This window comes from Puntigrus tetrazona, chromosome 13 (assembly GCF_018831695.1).
Source record: "Puntigrus tetrazona isolate hp1 chromosome 13, ASM1883169v1, whole genome shotgun sequence".
Classification (NCBI taxonomy): Eukaryota; Metazoa; Chordata; class Actinopteri; order Cypriniformes; family Cyprinidae; genus Puntigrus; species Puntigrus tetrazona.
In genome coordinates, this window is record NC_056711.1 from 11063634 (window position 1) to 11080541 (window position 16908).

Genomic DNA, 16908 nt, shown 5'->3' on the forward strand with positions numbered 1-16908 from the left:
CAAAGACAAAATATAAAATATTATCATTATAAAATATATCATGTGTTTATTTCTCTGCAACAGCTCTGATGAATTAAGTGATTCTTAATTCAGTATTAGCATCAACTATTTAAAAGAATATTAGATATTTGTAGATATTTAAAAGAAATTCAGTTTGACCGCTAGTTCTAAGCAAAAATATTAAGGCTACTTTCATATGGTCCCTCTGAGTGTATGTAAATATATCTCCCATTGTCTTAAAACTCATGACAAATCACCAAACAGTAACCGCATTTCAAGCGGCTTAGTACAAAGTACGTAACATCTGGATAACGTTTGACCTTTGCACATTGTCCTCCGTTACCGGCAGCGGGTCATTCCCGTCCTCTGCCATAAGCTGCAAGATGTTTACATATCCCGTATGATTATGCCTTTTCGTGGGAGTGCGGCGAGCACAGAGGAACATACTGGGTTGATTTGGCCAAATTGGACGCCTGTGAGTAATAGAGCAGAGTGGGGCTGGATGGACGTCTGGTAGTGTTTATGCGCAGGGTAGCTGCGTCTGCACACAGGCCAGTCCCGCGGATGCCTCGTAGCCTCAGGCCTCCAGCACCTGCATAATGGAACAACAGAGAAGAAAGAAAGGGGGGAAGAGATCAAATGACAAGGGCTTGGGTTTCTCACTTCAAATGTTTCTTATTTTTTGACCTACACCAGGAAAATATTTCCACGACCTCAGAGAGTTGCGCGTCGATATGATGGAGCGGCCTCGTCGCTGTTTCGTAAACATTTGTCTTATTGCGTGTTTGGCTGTTCTCCCCAACGCCGCTCTCAGAAATTCGTGGAGGAAAACACATTTCTGTGAAACCATCGGCGGGTGCTTTACACAATGATTTAATATAGCGTTTTTTTTTTTTTTTTCCTCAGCTTTTTAGTCAGGGATTAAGAATTGGGGCAGGCGGGGGCAAGGAGGGAACGAGGGAAATAAATAAATATATAAAGGTGGCGGTTAATCTCGCTTAGTGCAGTGTGAACGCTGAGCAGTGCTGTGGCCTGACAAACATCTGCCTCACACACAGCCGAGCGGGATCAGCTAAAGCGATTAGCGCGCTCACGTCAGCCTGTGGAGACGGGTGCCCGTTACAAAAGCCAGAACACCAGCCTTTCCTCCCACACTCCACCTGGAACACTGACACTGCAGCGAGAGAGAGGCCCCGCTCCGAAAGCAGCGCAACAACCGCTACCTTTTTCCAATACGCATATGCTCTTGTTTTTTTTTTTTTTTTTTTTTATTCCTCACTCGGAACAAAGCAACACGTAGCTCTGAGGATTGAACAATCTGTCGTGGTACTAAAGCAGATGCTTATCACAGCCAGAGTTGTATCCGAAACTTCTTAATTAGCATGTTTGTAATGAAATATGCCATTCATTAAGGTGTAATTGTAATTTTACACTTGCTTTGTACCGAGACGGTGGCCTTGATGTGATAGCTGGTGACCTTTCTGTTGCTTTGTATAAAGGGAGACTGTATCCTGCACATGCTTTTACAGTTAACCTCATTAATGTGAAGGAGGGGCGATACTTCCTGAAAGGGGTCTCGACAGCTTACTTTTTCACTTTTTCTCCATTTCATTTTTGTTTTTCAGTCTTTATTGCGAAAAATGTTATTAAAGGGATAGTTCACCCCAAAATGAAAATGTGATGTTTATCTGCTTACCTCCAAGGCATCTGAAATGTAGCTGATTTTGTTTCTTCAGTAGAAAACAAAGATTTTTAAGTCAAACCGATGCAGTATGTTGTTTATTGGCAGTCAATGAGAGTAAAATAAAAAACATACACAGAGAGAACCAAATTAAACCCCGTGGCTCGTGGCGATACATTGAAGTGTAAACATAACAAAATGATTGTCTGTGCAAGAAATTTATATTGTGTTTACCTCTGATACATCGTAATGTCCAAATGGACACTCTGTCTACGATCTCAATTAGGAATGTCAGTGGTCCATTTGAGAGATAGGTGGCAGTAATACACTTAAGTCTCTGATCCATTGTATATCAAGAAGAAGATGCGGTAGCTTAACGCGCTCAGGACAGTTGGACATTGCTGAGGGAAAAAGAATACAAATACTATTCAGTTTCTTCCCCAAACGTTTTATTGGGTTTATTTTTCAGTGTATTGTCATGAGCCACAGGGTTTAATTTGTTTTTCTCCGTGTTTTTTTTTTTTTTTTTTTTTACTCTCAAAGCCATGGGTCCCATTGACTGCCATTATATAACTGACAGATTGCAACAGTTCGAGTTAAAATATTTGTTTGTTTTCTACTGAAGAAAAAAATCACTCATGTCATGGAAGATAAACCACAAATTTTCATCTGCATTTTAATCTTGTTTCCTAGTAAAATACCTTAACTATTTTTAAAAACAAGATAAGTATATTTAAGATAGGAAAACTTTTTTCAGAATTTTTGTACATTACATGCAATGCCTTATTGTTTGTATGTTATGCTGATTATTAACAGAATAGAAGCAATGTTTTTATTGTTCCTTCACCCCCATTAAATTATCTAAACATTTTTTCAAATACGATAAATGCTTTTAAGATATTAAGATAAAAATATCATAAAGCAAGTCTTAATATCTCATATTTAGTTTTTCTATGTGTGTTATATTAAATATTTTGGTAGTCTAGTCTAGTTTTTTTATGCCTCGAACCGTTCTTCTTTTATACCCTCTGCCTTCTTACTCCACTTCCCTCTCTTCCTTTTTTCCTCTCCCTTTAATCTTGACGTTCAAATTCGAGTGTCCCCAGCCGTGGCGAAGCCAGCGATGCTCTGTGTGAGGCTGACTTGGTTCTCCGCCCTCATTTTTCAACATTGTGGCTTCCCTCTTACATTGTATAGCTCTTCAAACATGGCTAAGTAGCTGGTGATTTACTTTTTGAGAACAATTTAGCCACATCATTTATGCATTCGTATATTTTAAAATGTAATTTAAAGCTTAAGTGTGTAATTTTGCGAACTTAACATAATATATTACTTTGTTTGAGCAACCCAACCCTGAAAAACAACACTGGCCCAGATATTAATGTGAGTTTAGGGGCAGGGCAGTCGGTTTGACCAAACAGTGGCACAGTTTGATAACCTGTTTGAAAACCGCCATTATTTAGTGGTGCAAAATGACAGTGATTAGTGACAAGTCTAGCCACCTCTTTTTGTTTCATCTTGACTGAAGACTTTTTCCATTCAGGTGATATTTATGTCTTCATTGTCTCCATGATTAAGCACCACCGTAAGAAATGACTTTGACTGTGAAGTTTTCTCTGGGCATGTGTACAAGCCACATGGTGTGTTTGATAAAGAAAAAGGATGTCAGCACTCTTAGGATTAGCTCACACCATAGGAATTAACATCAACATCCCAGCTCCTGTAGCACCCAGGATTCTCTTCTCTTTGATATCTAGCCTCCGCAGTTACAGGAGGAAAACACATCTGAGATGAGGAACACTCCCAATTCTATGTTTCTCTTTTCGATCTATGGGAAGGTAGTCTTTACCTCTGTGAATTACTGTGTTCTCCGTTGATAATAGCCGAGCCTCGACCAGTATAGCAGTGTACTAAAACTGTAGTTTTTCCGAGCTGAAATCTACTCTTGCTTTAAGCATTTAAACTATAGTAAAGCTATAATTTGAAATAGTTAGTTACACTACAAGTTACTAAGAAAAAATAACCACTTTAAAGCTATTTTAAGGGGCAATAACTTCTTACATTTATACACTACCATTCAAAAGTCGGGGGTTGGTAAGATTTTATTATATATTTTAAATTAACTTTATATTTACCAAGGTTTTGTGTATTTTAAAATATTGCTACAAGTTCAAATACCTTTTTTATTTTAATTGAACCATAAATAAAAAGCATAGACCTTAGTCAGGTTAGATGCTATATTGAATTTAATGCGAATAAAATAAAGGCTGCGTGGGATATACTCAGACTTTACAATGAGACTGAATAAAGGTCATAGATCACATAACTTTTGCCAACTCAATTGTCAGAACAGTTTTATATATTTTTCTTTCAGAAAGATGCTTCATCAGCTGAGCTATTGGTATGTTGTTAATCAACAGTACAATCCATTGAACGCCCTGCACTTTCAACCGTCACAGACTTGTTTCCCTTCCTTACAAAAATCAAACATGACACTACGCTGACTAAGGTCTATTATTTCAGTCTTAAGGTTCACATGTTCTTTTAGAAATCATTTCCTATAAATTTTTTAATCAATTGTGTAATATTTTGTGCAAATGCGATAATTTGGATTCTTTAATGAATAGAAATTTCATAAGAACAGCTTTTTGTAAGGAATATTTTTACATTATAAACATTAATAATAAATCTCTTTGCTATAAATTTGCTGAATAAAAGTATTAAAAAACCCCTGATCCAACTAACCCCAAACGTCTGAACGTGTAACTGTGATTTTTATTCATTCATGTTTGCCTTTTTGTTTTTGCGCAAGTATTTGTCTAGCACTAAAACATCAATGATCCTAATTAGTCACAGCTATTAACTTAAATAAAAAAAAAAATCTAATAACCATCTAATAGCCTAAATAAATTGAAGCTGAGAACAGCATTATCTAAATAAATTCTTTCTATAAAAAAGGGCTCTTCTGAGAGTTCTTTTCAGGTAATGAATCGGTGAATCATTTAAAATCAACTGAAGTTTTGTTCATCTGACTGAACCGGTTCACAGAAATGAACCTTCCTTCTGAACGTTTGATTTATTACCGCAGTTTGTTTGACTGTAAATTTGCGTACCTAATACACGTCAACCAAAAACTGATTTATCACCAAAAACACTAAACTATGAAACAAAGCTGCTACTATAATACATCAGCTTCACTCTCACTCATATAATACAGCTTGGCCAAGAATTGCCTATATACTGGCACTTTGTTGTTGTTCATGGAGGTTTGCCATCAAGTTACTTTACTTTTTTTTTTTTTCATTGTTGGCTCAGATTAAGTTCAACACCCCTTTTGAATGGAAGGTGTTGAAACAGGCTGAAATATCCCTTTTATCCATGCCAAAAGTGCATTCATGAAGAGCACTGACTGTTCAATGCGGGACAGATGTGGTGATTCCTCTGGAAATGTGTTTTTTGTGTGTAAGGGAAATGAAAGCTTAGTCTGGGCTGTTCTTCATCTCACTTGTAGAGGTGAAGAGCCTGAGGATTGTGCATCTGTGTTGCGTTTATGCCAATGACAGCTAGCATCCTGATAGGGGTCAGAGTTTGACATCATGCCAAAGCTGATAGTCAAGAACACAGCATACATTGGGGCGTGCATGTAGTCTTGTAACCTATTGATTTTAGAAACTCAGCTCTCTGGAAAAATCTTCAAAGAACTTCAAAGCTTTAGGTTTTGTTTTTTGTGATATGTGTGGAAAAGAACGACTCGAACATTATTAATTATTTCCTATTTCACAGTTATGAAAAAGCTTTACTTTTAAAACCATTTGAAATTGTTATGCTCTGTTGCCGTAGCAGTCAACATATCCTTTGTCAGTTGCTTGCCAGTAGAAACTAACATCTGAATCATTAAACGCACAGACATGTTTGCTACCCTTGACAGGAAGCTATATGATTACAAAAGATGTTTTCTGTTAGCCTGCCAGGCCATGCAGCCATGATGAATGAGTGTAATATACAGTGCATCAAGAGTGGACACATGCATTAATGGCTCTCAATAATTTGAGCAATACATTTCAAATGCTACTTTCACGCGGAGGCTGATTGTTTCTGAATGATTTAATCTTGTTGAGTTGTGCCCCCCCCCCAATTCGTGTCAGTAAACAGGAAAACAATGGGCTCATTTGAATAATATCACAAATTGTGTAGTTCCTGGCGGTCCCGGTCTGTGCCGTGTGAAGAGTGCCAGCCCTCAGGGTCTGAGTGAACAAAAACAAATCACTGCATTGCTTACACAATTACAAACCTGCATACTATTCATCTGCACAGGATATGCGAATTACTTATCTGAATGCGTCTCCAGATATTATCGCTAGCACACAGTGTTGCACAGATTGAGATGTATGAGATATAGGTTCTCAATGTGCGGATGCGTAAGAAAAATGGCATAATAGGAACATCATTTTAATATAGAGACTGCCAAAGATCAGTTTTACATTTATATATTGTCAAATTAGAAGACATGAAATCTAGAAAGATCCAATATGAACCCATTTGCTTTTTTCTTTTTTTTTACTCTACTTTCAAACTGGCTCGGTAAAAAGAAATGGTGGTTTGAATCAAGCTCATCTATCCAGCGAATCATTCTAAACTGTTACTGACTCACTGAGCGAATTATTTTTCAGTTCTGTTTTGATTGCAAATTAAATGAGCACTTTTATTTATTTTAATTTAATGCATTATATTTCATTTAATTTTTCAGTTTAGTTTCGTTTTTCGTTTTGTTGTGTTTTTTGTTTTATTTTTAGAAATATTCAACCAGATCTACCACGTGAATTGATCCTTCCGTTTGTTTTCGGCTCAGACATCTAAAAAAAAAGTCACCGGGATCCAGAATGTTTCATATTTGGAGCCAATAGCTTCCTAGTAGTTGTTCTGGTCTGGATCCCTGGAAGAACTATCGGGGTGGAGGCTGAACTCAAACAAAGCTTTGAATTATCAGAACAAACTGTCTCATCCAGCTGCACTGATTATATGAATTTCTCTCATTTATTTGCTGGTGATTTAGGGCGTTCACGATGTTGGTGTTACTCGCTGGCAGAACTATCTGGAGTTGATTTACGGATGCAGTCTGTTGGATAGAAAATCTAAGCCTATTATGATTCTGCCCAGACCAACATTAAAATGTGTATTTATTGCACTTCCAGTTTTTATGCGTGATCCGTAGCAGGCGGTGTGCACCAGATTGGATGCTCTCATTTGACAAACCTCCATTTTGCTTGTATCTGACAGCAGTCATCCCGACACATTACATCCAGCGTGCTCATACTACTTCTCCAATCATATATTTTCATTCTCTTCCTCCAACTCTGAGCTCTTTATAGACTCCATAAAAAAAAAAAGACAGATGTTTCAAGTTTTTTGGTTTTCCCCATTCCAGACTCGCCAAGTTGGGTCTCGGTGCCACCTTCAGTTCAAGGCCCCCAGAAGGACCCGCAGATGTGGGGCGGCTTTCACTCTCTCAGAACTGCTGTAGCAAAGCAATTAAGTTCTGAGATAATAGGGAAATTTTATAGTGTCAGTAAGGATGTCTCTGAATGTCTACGAGGAAAGAGGAATGTGGTATGCATTTTAAAGCAGCAGGGCATTCAAGAGCTGAATGAAAATGACGACTCCTCCAGTGAGGCCTCCTCTAGCCCTGCACCTTCAGAGGAGGAGGCTTGAAAGACATCCACACTGAGTTTAAGGCCTTTGCGCTTGTGTTAATGAAGCAGAGAGAGGGAGGGAGAGGGGTCTCTGATATGTGTTTAATTAGCAGAGGGTCTAACTAACTGACTATTAAACTTCTGATTACAGTGTGGAATTTTGCTTAAATTAAGGAGTTCAATAACTCTTTGAATATATGTAAACCAAGAAGTATTGCCTACTTGAACAACTGGCCTATTCCTGCCAGTTGTTCAAGTAAGTAGTACAACTTGGTTCACATTTTATTTTTTAAAATTATATATTATTATTATATATATAATAATAATCGTTTTTTTAAACATTTGTTTTAAATTGTCATAATGTTCTGTTCTGTTTGTTGTATATGTTTTATATGTTTAGTATTGTGTATTCATAGTGCATTTTATACCATTTTTTGGCTATACATGTGTAATAACAATAATACTATTTCTTTTGTTTTAACAAGATTTTATTACTTTATTTATTTTAACTACATTTTCATTACAGTTAAGTATATTTTACCTTAATTGTTTTTTTTTTAATGTGAAAAAATAGCATATAACATTTAGTGTTTATGTAAAATATTTAAATGTAGTAGTGTTTTTTTTTTTAACTCATCAAGGAAAATAGTCTTGATGCATCATGTTAATGAGAATGAAAGGGGAAGTTTGCATAATTATTATAAAATTATAATCTTTGGTTATTAAAATTGGTTTAATTTTTCTGGGGGCTATAATAAGACTTGAACACATATTTGTAAGATTAATATGACTGCTTGGAGTTCTGGAGCCAAGTCTTAATGCTTAGCATTACGACACATTCAGCTATAAAGGTTAAGTGTCACAAGCTATCCGCTGACGTTCTCAGATATTTCACACATGCACAAGCACAGTTTCAACTGTTTTGAGAGGCAGATAGCTGCATGGCTGCGTGAGCAGCAGCGGATTGTTGTACCGTCCAGACCCAGATACCAGAGAGTGAGTTATTCGCTGCACCGTGACCTGATTAATTGAGAACGTCTGAGGTTGTCTGTGGGTTGTGTTCAGGCTCCAGTCGCCGCCCCAACCTCATCCATCTCAAATGCTTGTGTCTAAAGGTTGGCCTCCGAACGCTGACCCTTCGCCTCAGCTGCAGACAAAAAGTCAGTGTGCTTAAGTTGATTGAATGAGAGGGAGCAAGAGAGTGAGTGCGGGATCAAGAGAGAAAGATAGCGCTAGAGCCAGAGAGACAAAAAGAGGCAACATTTAGACAGCTGCACGCGTAGCACCATGTATCCGTGTCTGTCAAAGGAAGATATTTCTGTCTCCTTAGTGCGGCCCGCAGGCTTCCAAGCAGGCCATCTCGATGTCATCACCGTCACCCTGCTGTCATTGGCTAAAAAGGCCTGGCTGCGTGCGTGCCTGGAGTACAGCGTGTGCTGGAGTTAAGGGCTCTGCTAGCCAGGGCCTAATTGGAGTGCGTCAGTCAGGCAGCTTGACTCATCGAAAATTACTGGGAGCAGTGCGCTTAATAGGAAAGCGGAGAGGAATGACAATAAGGTCATGATACCACCACATCCAATGGCAACGATCACATTCCACGGCCGTGGTAGTTATATCTCATGAGCACCTCATGCTGAGTGTGCATGCAACGATAGACCGTCGCATGAATGAGCCCTGTTGTATACATACAGTCAGGCTCTAAAAATAATAACACTTGTGCCAAATGGAAGAAAAGAATTGGCTTTGGTAGTACAAAAATTCATTCACCAGTTGGACGGGTGCTTTGTCAGGAGCTGCAGAATAATATGCGGTTTAAATTGAATTGAATGAAGAGTCGGACCCTCAATGATGTAAGTGACGTGAGCAAACTGAATCGGCCATCAACTAAAGAAAGCATCGTTTCTAACTTCAACCTTAGTCAGAGAAAAATAAAATCTCTTTTATTGACTTATTGCATGCAACCACTACTGCTGCTGCGGCTGCTACTACTACTACTAAAAATAAATTTTTATGTTTAGATTTTTAAGTAATTTAATATCAGTTTATTTAATAGTATTATTGTTATTGTAATTGCTGATATTGATAGTTTTTAAATATATTTGTTTTCATTGTGAATAATAATTAATAACATTAGTATCTTAGTCTATTAATGTAAGTGTAAGTTAGTTACTAATTAATTTACTGAAAAACTTATTTACTAATATATACATATAATACAAATACATGTCTTACATAAAAACTTTTATTCTGTAGGCGATTAATCATGATTAATAATTTGACAGTACTAATATATCATTTTTAATCTTGGAATTATTTACCTTTTCTTGCATTTATATGTATATAAAATCACTTGTAGTCCCTCTGACATCCAAAATGTGCCAAAGTATCAGTGACATCTGAACTGTGGGAGCCAAATTCAAATCAAAGCAAAATGCTGAGAGATTTCTTGTGTCAGACTGCCAGCTCCTCTCGCATGCCGAAGGTTAGATTGATGGCCTGAACCTGCTGTTGACTTATATTTGATGGAGCTCCCAGCATGCATTTCTCAAAGCCTTTCATTGACGTTTGGTTTGACAGATTTCTTGTTTTCGTGTAAATGTGAGTGTGAACACACAAACCAGAATCCAATGTCACATTACATGTGATGTCATTTGGAAGGCACATACATGACATTTTTTTTTTTTTTTTTTTTTGGTAAAGTCAGAAAGTAAAGCAACGCGTAGGGTGCTTCATAAAGATTGCCTCGTAACCTCATGCTTTTGCGGTGGAACGTGAGGTGGGTGTTTATGTTCTTTAGGTTAACATGGTTATCTGTGGAGGAAACCTGGCCTGCTGGCTCTGTTCTGATGAGCTGACTTCACTCCGCAGCTGCAGAAATATTCTCTCTCACTGAGCTGCAGGGACATGCCAGTATTTTCATTCCTAACTTCAGGCATTTCCGAGCTCTAACAAAGGGAGAGTGAGGTGATGAAACTAGGGTGGAAGCTGTTTTCCAAAAGCACCAGATAATTTTTCTGTGTGAGCAGTGGATGCCTATTTCCACAGAAGCTTTATTAAGGTTTGTTCAGAAGCATTTCATGCGGTTTCTTTACAGTAAACATTGTTTCTTATAGGTTTATTTGAGTATTATCTTCTTGACACAAATATTTCACCAAGCGGAGAAGACTGGGGCGAACTGTCACACAGGAAAGGTTAAATAGTGTGTAAAAGTATGTAAAAAGTAAAAAGCATGACAACATTAGTCCGAATGCCACATCAGCACATTTATTCCCTTCATTTGACACGACTCTCATTTTGTTTCTTTTTTAAAGTGGCGGTATTGAAAAAATTACAAGCTAGCACTCAAGTCACGCTCTTGTTTTTAATCCTTTTGGAAACCGCTTCCCTCCTGTATGATGCCAGTGGATTGGCCCAGAGTAGCACTGCTTGCCTAACCCTGGAATCCCACTCATTTTTGTCGAGTTACGCTCAATCATCTCCCATTGACCACTGGGAAGGCTCCTGCTGAGGATTGACAGGGAGAGCCTTTGACAGGCGGATACCAATAAACAGGGAATTGCCCTTCCAGAGAAAATAGCTCTGTAATTGTTGGGTACGTTCAAGCTCGGCCGCAGAGAAAAGGCTGGAGTGGGCCTGTGCATTTTTCTGCCCTGCGTCAGGGTTGTGGATGTGTCAGCAAGCCCCTCGCTCTTGTGCGCATGGCTGTGGCTGTCTGCTCGACTTGGCCCGCTGGTGGAGGCCCAGCTGAATGCTTAGTGGTTGGCAGGCTTGGACGCTTGCCTGTATAACTAGAGTTTGAATGAAAGGGGCCTTGTGAACTTTTGGGCTACTGTGGCATTTTCCAGCTGCCGAGCAAAGTAATTAAAAATCTTTAGCTATATTGCTGAAACGTGTAGAGTTACTGTGCTCGGTTTGCTGGAAACACATTGTGGGACTAGTTTCGATCTTGATTCTTGTTCTTTTCTTTTTTCTATTATTATTTATTTCTGTCTGTCTTGGGTTTCATATGCACACATCTGCACTTTGCACCATTGGATCTTTAGCTCAGTCAATCTGTTTACTGCCAGTGATGCTTTTTAAATGTGTTTTTTACACTTCTTTCCCACTGTCTCAGAAAAAAAGACATTTTGATTGGGAATATTTTTTTTTTCTTTGGAAATATAAAGAAATTTCCTAAAGAAAAAAATAAAAATAAAAACAACAACAATAATAATAATAATAATAATAATAATAATAATAATCAATTAGAAATACATAGCTAGATATTAAATACTTCTAAATACTAGAAGTATTTAAAAATCCTTGTAATATTGAATACTATTACAATTGCAAAGTCTACTACTACAAATTATTGTAATAGTTTCCCTTTTATTTATATACTTCAAAAAGGGAAATTATCACGCAACTAAAATGCATTGTATTAATATATTATAAGTTATAATTAATTATAAATTATATAATAATGAATCATCATACAATATTATAAAAAATTATGCATTATATTACGTTGACAAAAATTCTTAAGCATATACAAGATTGATTTCTTTGTGTGTGTGTGTGTGTACACAAACTGTATGAAATCTGTCTGTATCAAAATCTGTTTCCTGTAACATGGAAAAGCATGTAACCATGCAGTCTGGCATTAGCTTTTTCTTCTTCACTGATGACCCTCTTAGAGTGTATCTTGCCTACTACAGTTACTGAGTAAATTAGAGCTGCGGAAAACATGGTGACAGATGTCTTGCATCACTCTCATGTGATTGGCTGTGAGTTTTTTATTGTCTGTGTGAAGTCTCATTACCCACTGCCCCTGGAAAAGAGCCTAATAAGGCAGACAACAGTCTGCAGTCTCTATTGAAGTGTACAGAGAAAAATAAAGGTCTGCACCACATGTGAAGACACCTGCTTGCTAATTTGTATGTCCGCAGAATGCTTGTGTTGTGCCTTTTTTCAGTCAGAGCAAATATATGCTCTGATTTTGATGCAGAAAACCAGTTGGGGGAAAAAAAAAAAGATGTCCCTCCAGCGGGTTGAGCCCTAAATGAATTATTCAGATCTGCATGTTGTGTGTTTTGCCGGCCCATTCTGCTTAATGGCATCTTTTATGACATGCATCAGAGACGACTCCAGATGCAAGACAGCCTCGGCATTCCAGCTTTCTGCATTGCCTCACAGAGTGCCTGAGAAACAAAGCTTAAAATGCTGGAATTCATTTCACTTTTAGTGTCCCCTTAATAAACCATTCGCAAATCAATGGCTGCTTTTGTCATGTAATTTGTTTCCGTGCTCAGTTTTGTGATAATGTTTTGCAAGCAAGGCTCTTTGGATCAATATGAGATTGAGGGGAAAAACACAAGCCTGACTTCTATTTTTCTCTTCAAATATTTGGAAAATGATGCAGTTGGTGCATTATCTCATCCAGACCAATTCAGCATCCTAATGGAATGCTAGTTTTGGTTCAGATAGGAACAACAGAAGTGTGTTTGAACATGCAAACGAAAGACGATTTCATGATTCAAATGTTTGCATGCTCCATCATACAGTGATTGTTCTTAATGATGTATAAATGCCTTAAGCTAAACTTTTATCATGTAAAGGTCATAGCCATTTGAACAAAACAGCAAAACATGCACATCTTGACTTCGAAAACAGAGAAAACCCTCTAAATTCTGGTTTCCTTGCGTTGTCTGTTTTTGTAATGAGCTGGTTTTGGAGTCATCAGCGCTTTGTTTTCCATGTAACAGCCCTCATCGGCGGTGTGCGACACCTCTGTAAGTGTGTGTTTTCTAGCTTTGTGTGTTTGTCTGTGTTGTGCCTGGTCTTTCCTGAGCTGCACCTGCACTAATTGTAAGTGTGCAGCTGTGATGTGAGAGCCGTACTCCAGCTGGGAGAGCTTGTTGAGCTGCCACACAAACCCGGCGAGCTAAACACCCCAGTAAGTCCCTCCTTGACTCAGCTAATGAGTGTGGAGCACAGACAATGCACCCCAATCCAGCAGCCCATCTGAGCGCCACTGCAGTCCAAGAACCGGAGGAGGTCGACTATAGACGACTCTCAGTTTGTGCTCCGTGACCGTGAAAGTGTGGATAATCAAGCCTTTGCTGTCTCGGCCTCCTGTATCCCGACTGTGTCTTTCCTTTATTGTTAGTATCAGTCCATCTCATGGGTTTCTCTCACGCTGAGTGACTTCAGATCAGTCATCCAGCCTGAAGGTCATATTTTCTTCATAAGTAAATGATACTCGCTTTGTCACGGTTTCATGTTCATGCAGAGGTCTTTGTATTCATTATTATTAGTTGTTGTTATAAAATTTGACTAAATGTTTTTTAAATGTTTCAGAAAAAGACATGCGTTCATTATTTTTTATTCAAATATTTCTAAATGTAAAAAAACCCTGACATTTAAATGTATTATATATTTTCCCATGTATTTTTTAAAATAATTTTTTATAAAAAAATGTTCAATTCTATGTATTATGATGATAGATGTTTCATCAGATGTGGGTTTCGATAACCTAATTGTACCAATTAAAACGGTAGTAGCCCATTGAAATCTGGAGCAGTGGCAGTCCTTAAGGAATAACCTATAACATCCTTGTGTCTAAACCTTATTTCGGTAAGTCCTTGGGCTTTGTGTCCGGAATAACACTGCCGGATGTTCTCCGAGTAGGACATTAATGTGCACCTCACATTTTGTCTGTTCTCAAATGCTTAATGCATGTACTGTAGAGCATTTTGTTAATTAAAAGGATATGTCCAATTTAATTTGACTCAAAAATAAGAAAATAAATGAGAGGGTCACGGCGGCCAACCAGATTTGAGTGTAATTTAATAGCACACTGTGTGGAAGTTGTTATTATTTTTATTATCATCATCATTCTGGTATCTGTAGTCACTGTGACCTGACACAATTACAATATTCTGGTGTATCAAAAGTGGTATGTGGGTATTAGAAATACAGGCAGGATAAACAAGTCCATTAATAGTCAAAGCATGATCCCATTAGTATATCAGTAGTTTTGCTTTTCCAAAAGCGGACTTGAAATATTCATATTAAATTACAGCTATATGGGTCCGTAGGGGTTGATAGAAGGAATTCGTGCAATAAACACACCTAATAGACCCAGCTCTCCAGTTGCATGCGCAGGCCAGAGAATCAGACAGATTGTCACTTTTTTCCCTTTAGATTATAAGTATATTTATTCAGGCTCAGTGACAGTTGCATGGCAGGATACGGATTGTGGAGCTGTAGAGGCTGATGAGAAAGATAAACAAAGACAGAAAGTTTTATATGAACAGATTATTGCTGCCTGCAACTCATGTCAGAATTATCGCATTTACGAGAAGAGCGCACATGTGTCATCAGTGCCAGTGGGGAACCCTGGATTTTCTTTGAATCCTGACTTTTGGAGTTGAAGCGTCCAATAAAAAACCACAGTGGATGATTTTGCTTATTGGGTATAATTAAGATGGAGTGAAGAATGTTGACTGTACAGTTTAGTACTGTACGCTTCTTCATCTTGCTGCATTAGTTCTAAAAAGCCTTCCAGGGTTTGTCTGCAAATTATTTCTTTTTTTTCCAGAACGTTTAATGGCGTGAATTCAAAGTTGTACAAGTACTTTTAAACCCAGATGATGTTATATTTTGCTAAATCTCAATGTATTATTTATTTTGTAGTAGATCATTTGTGTTGTGGTCTAGACAGGATGTCTGTTGTTGTTACTCAAACCCCGCCCCCTTTCGCATTCATTACGTAAGGTATAAATTACGGTCAGCCTGACATTATCGCAGTAGACCCTGACAGTGATCAGGACCCTTAAAGCAAGTCAGCTTTTTCCACAGCTCCTTAACCTATAAATGTGTTGGCGTGCTGGTTGTGACATCATGGAATGGCAAAAATATTAAGTCATGAACAGAGAGGTTAGCACAATCATTTTAAGAGCCTGAAATTAATATTGTTTCTTCATCTGATGCAGGCAATGGCAGGTTTCATTGACTTTATTTTAGCATTATTACAGGCTACTAAAGAGAATTGTCATAAAAAGTTAACTATTTTGATGTTGCATTAAAGCAACATTATTAATTTTAAATTTAAAAATGCATTTAGTTGCAAATCCCGGAATGAACAGTTTGTTTAAATCAGTTATTCGATTAGCATTATTTTATACTTTGTTTTTTTTTTTTTTTTTACTTGTAATGCATTTGGCTGTTGTTTATGAAAAATTTGGCATTCTGTCATCTATGTCTCTTATAGCAGCCGATAAATGCCACTGATCACAATGGTACATGATCCCATGTGTAGAATAAGCCTAAGCGTGTGCTTCCTTTATTTAGCAGTGTGACATTATCAAGCAGGGAAGGTACAGAACGGGGGATTAGGAATACTGAGAAGAACATATGTAACCGTGCACAACATTTACTTTGGCAAAGGATTAATATAATGTGTTCTTTTTTTGAACTTTCAGATCACTTCTATGATTGATGAGGATATGTGAGTGAATTTGCCAAACACTGAACAAAGAAATCTACTGCATCCTCCGGTAAGCGCTTTGACTGATGATCCTTCACTGCTCATTTCTGCTAATGATTGTTCACCTAATCGCAGATTTGCACACACATGTGCAGCTCGCATGGTGTTATCTTCAAAACAACTTTCCCGAATTAACTCGACTGGCGTAATTGGTGCTAAAAACGGCAACGCACGCACACCATCGCGTCAGACGCTCATATTTCTTGAGCACAGTCAAACGACAAATTTATTTAGTGTTTTTGAGCAGCAACAGAACGCTCTGTATAACATGAGTCATAATTAGCAGCGGGGCCTCTCAAATCACTTGCTGCTTTGTTGTCCCCCCCCCCCTTGCAACGTCAGTGTCAGTGTTTTTTTTTTTTTACGTGATTATTAAAGGCAGGCACAATCACTGAGATGTGAGATTCTTTGGGAAAAAAAATCAGTTTTAGCAAACAGTCGGAGACATGCGTCTAAACAGCACATAAAGGCATGAAGTGTTTCATCCTGAGCTTTTAATACGTTCACCACTTTCTGCCTGGTCTTGTGTACTGATGAGACATGGAACGGCTCGAAGGTGAAAATGTGTGGGGGGTTTTTTTGGGGTTTTTTTTGGTTTTCGTTGTTGTTTTTAGTAGCATCTACATTATGCTAATGAGTTTACAAGGAGGCGGAGCCATAAAGGCCAGATTGCCAGAAGAAGAGGGAGAAGAGAAGCCTGTAAATTATGGATGCAAACTGTCATTTCTGCCAGGGCAAAGAAAAGAGAGGCGCTAGGAGAAACCACAAGTCATGCATATCAGATTATCCTTCCTTTACCCCTCCTGCTCCCTCACTTTTACTAAATTTTCTTATCATGCTTCTTGAGCAAACTTGCACACACAATCTGGGTTGTGTATCTACAGTCACATGAGGGCCAGAGGTGCTGACGAGCTGGAATGCTTGGCCTGGTATTTCCTGACGCTCACACACACGTACACAAACACACACTCGTGTAAACACAAGGGGCAGGCTATATATTTGTGGAT

General features: G+C 38.1%; 1 protein-coding gene across 1 annotated transcript in view; it reads left to right on the forward strand.

Annotated features, from left to right (window-relative positions):
- The window catches only part of zmiz1a (zinc finger, MIZ-type containing 1a), a 112680-nt gene that overhangs the window by 29687 nt on the left and 66085 nt on the right, over positions 1 to 16908 (forward strand). Inside the window, 1 exon segment of the mRNA XM_043256084.1 lies at positions 15837 to 15911. The gene's annotated coding sequence lies outside the window, so the exon portion shown is untranslated.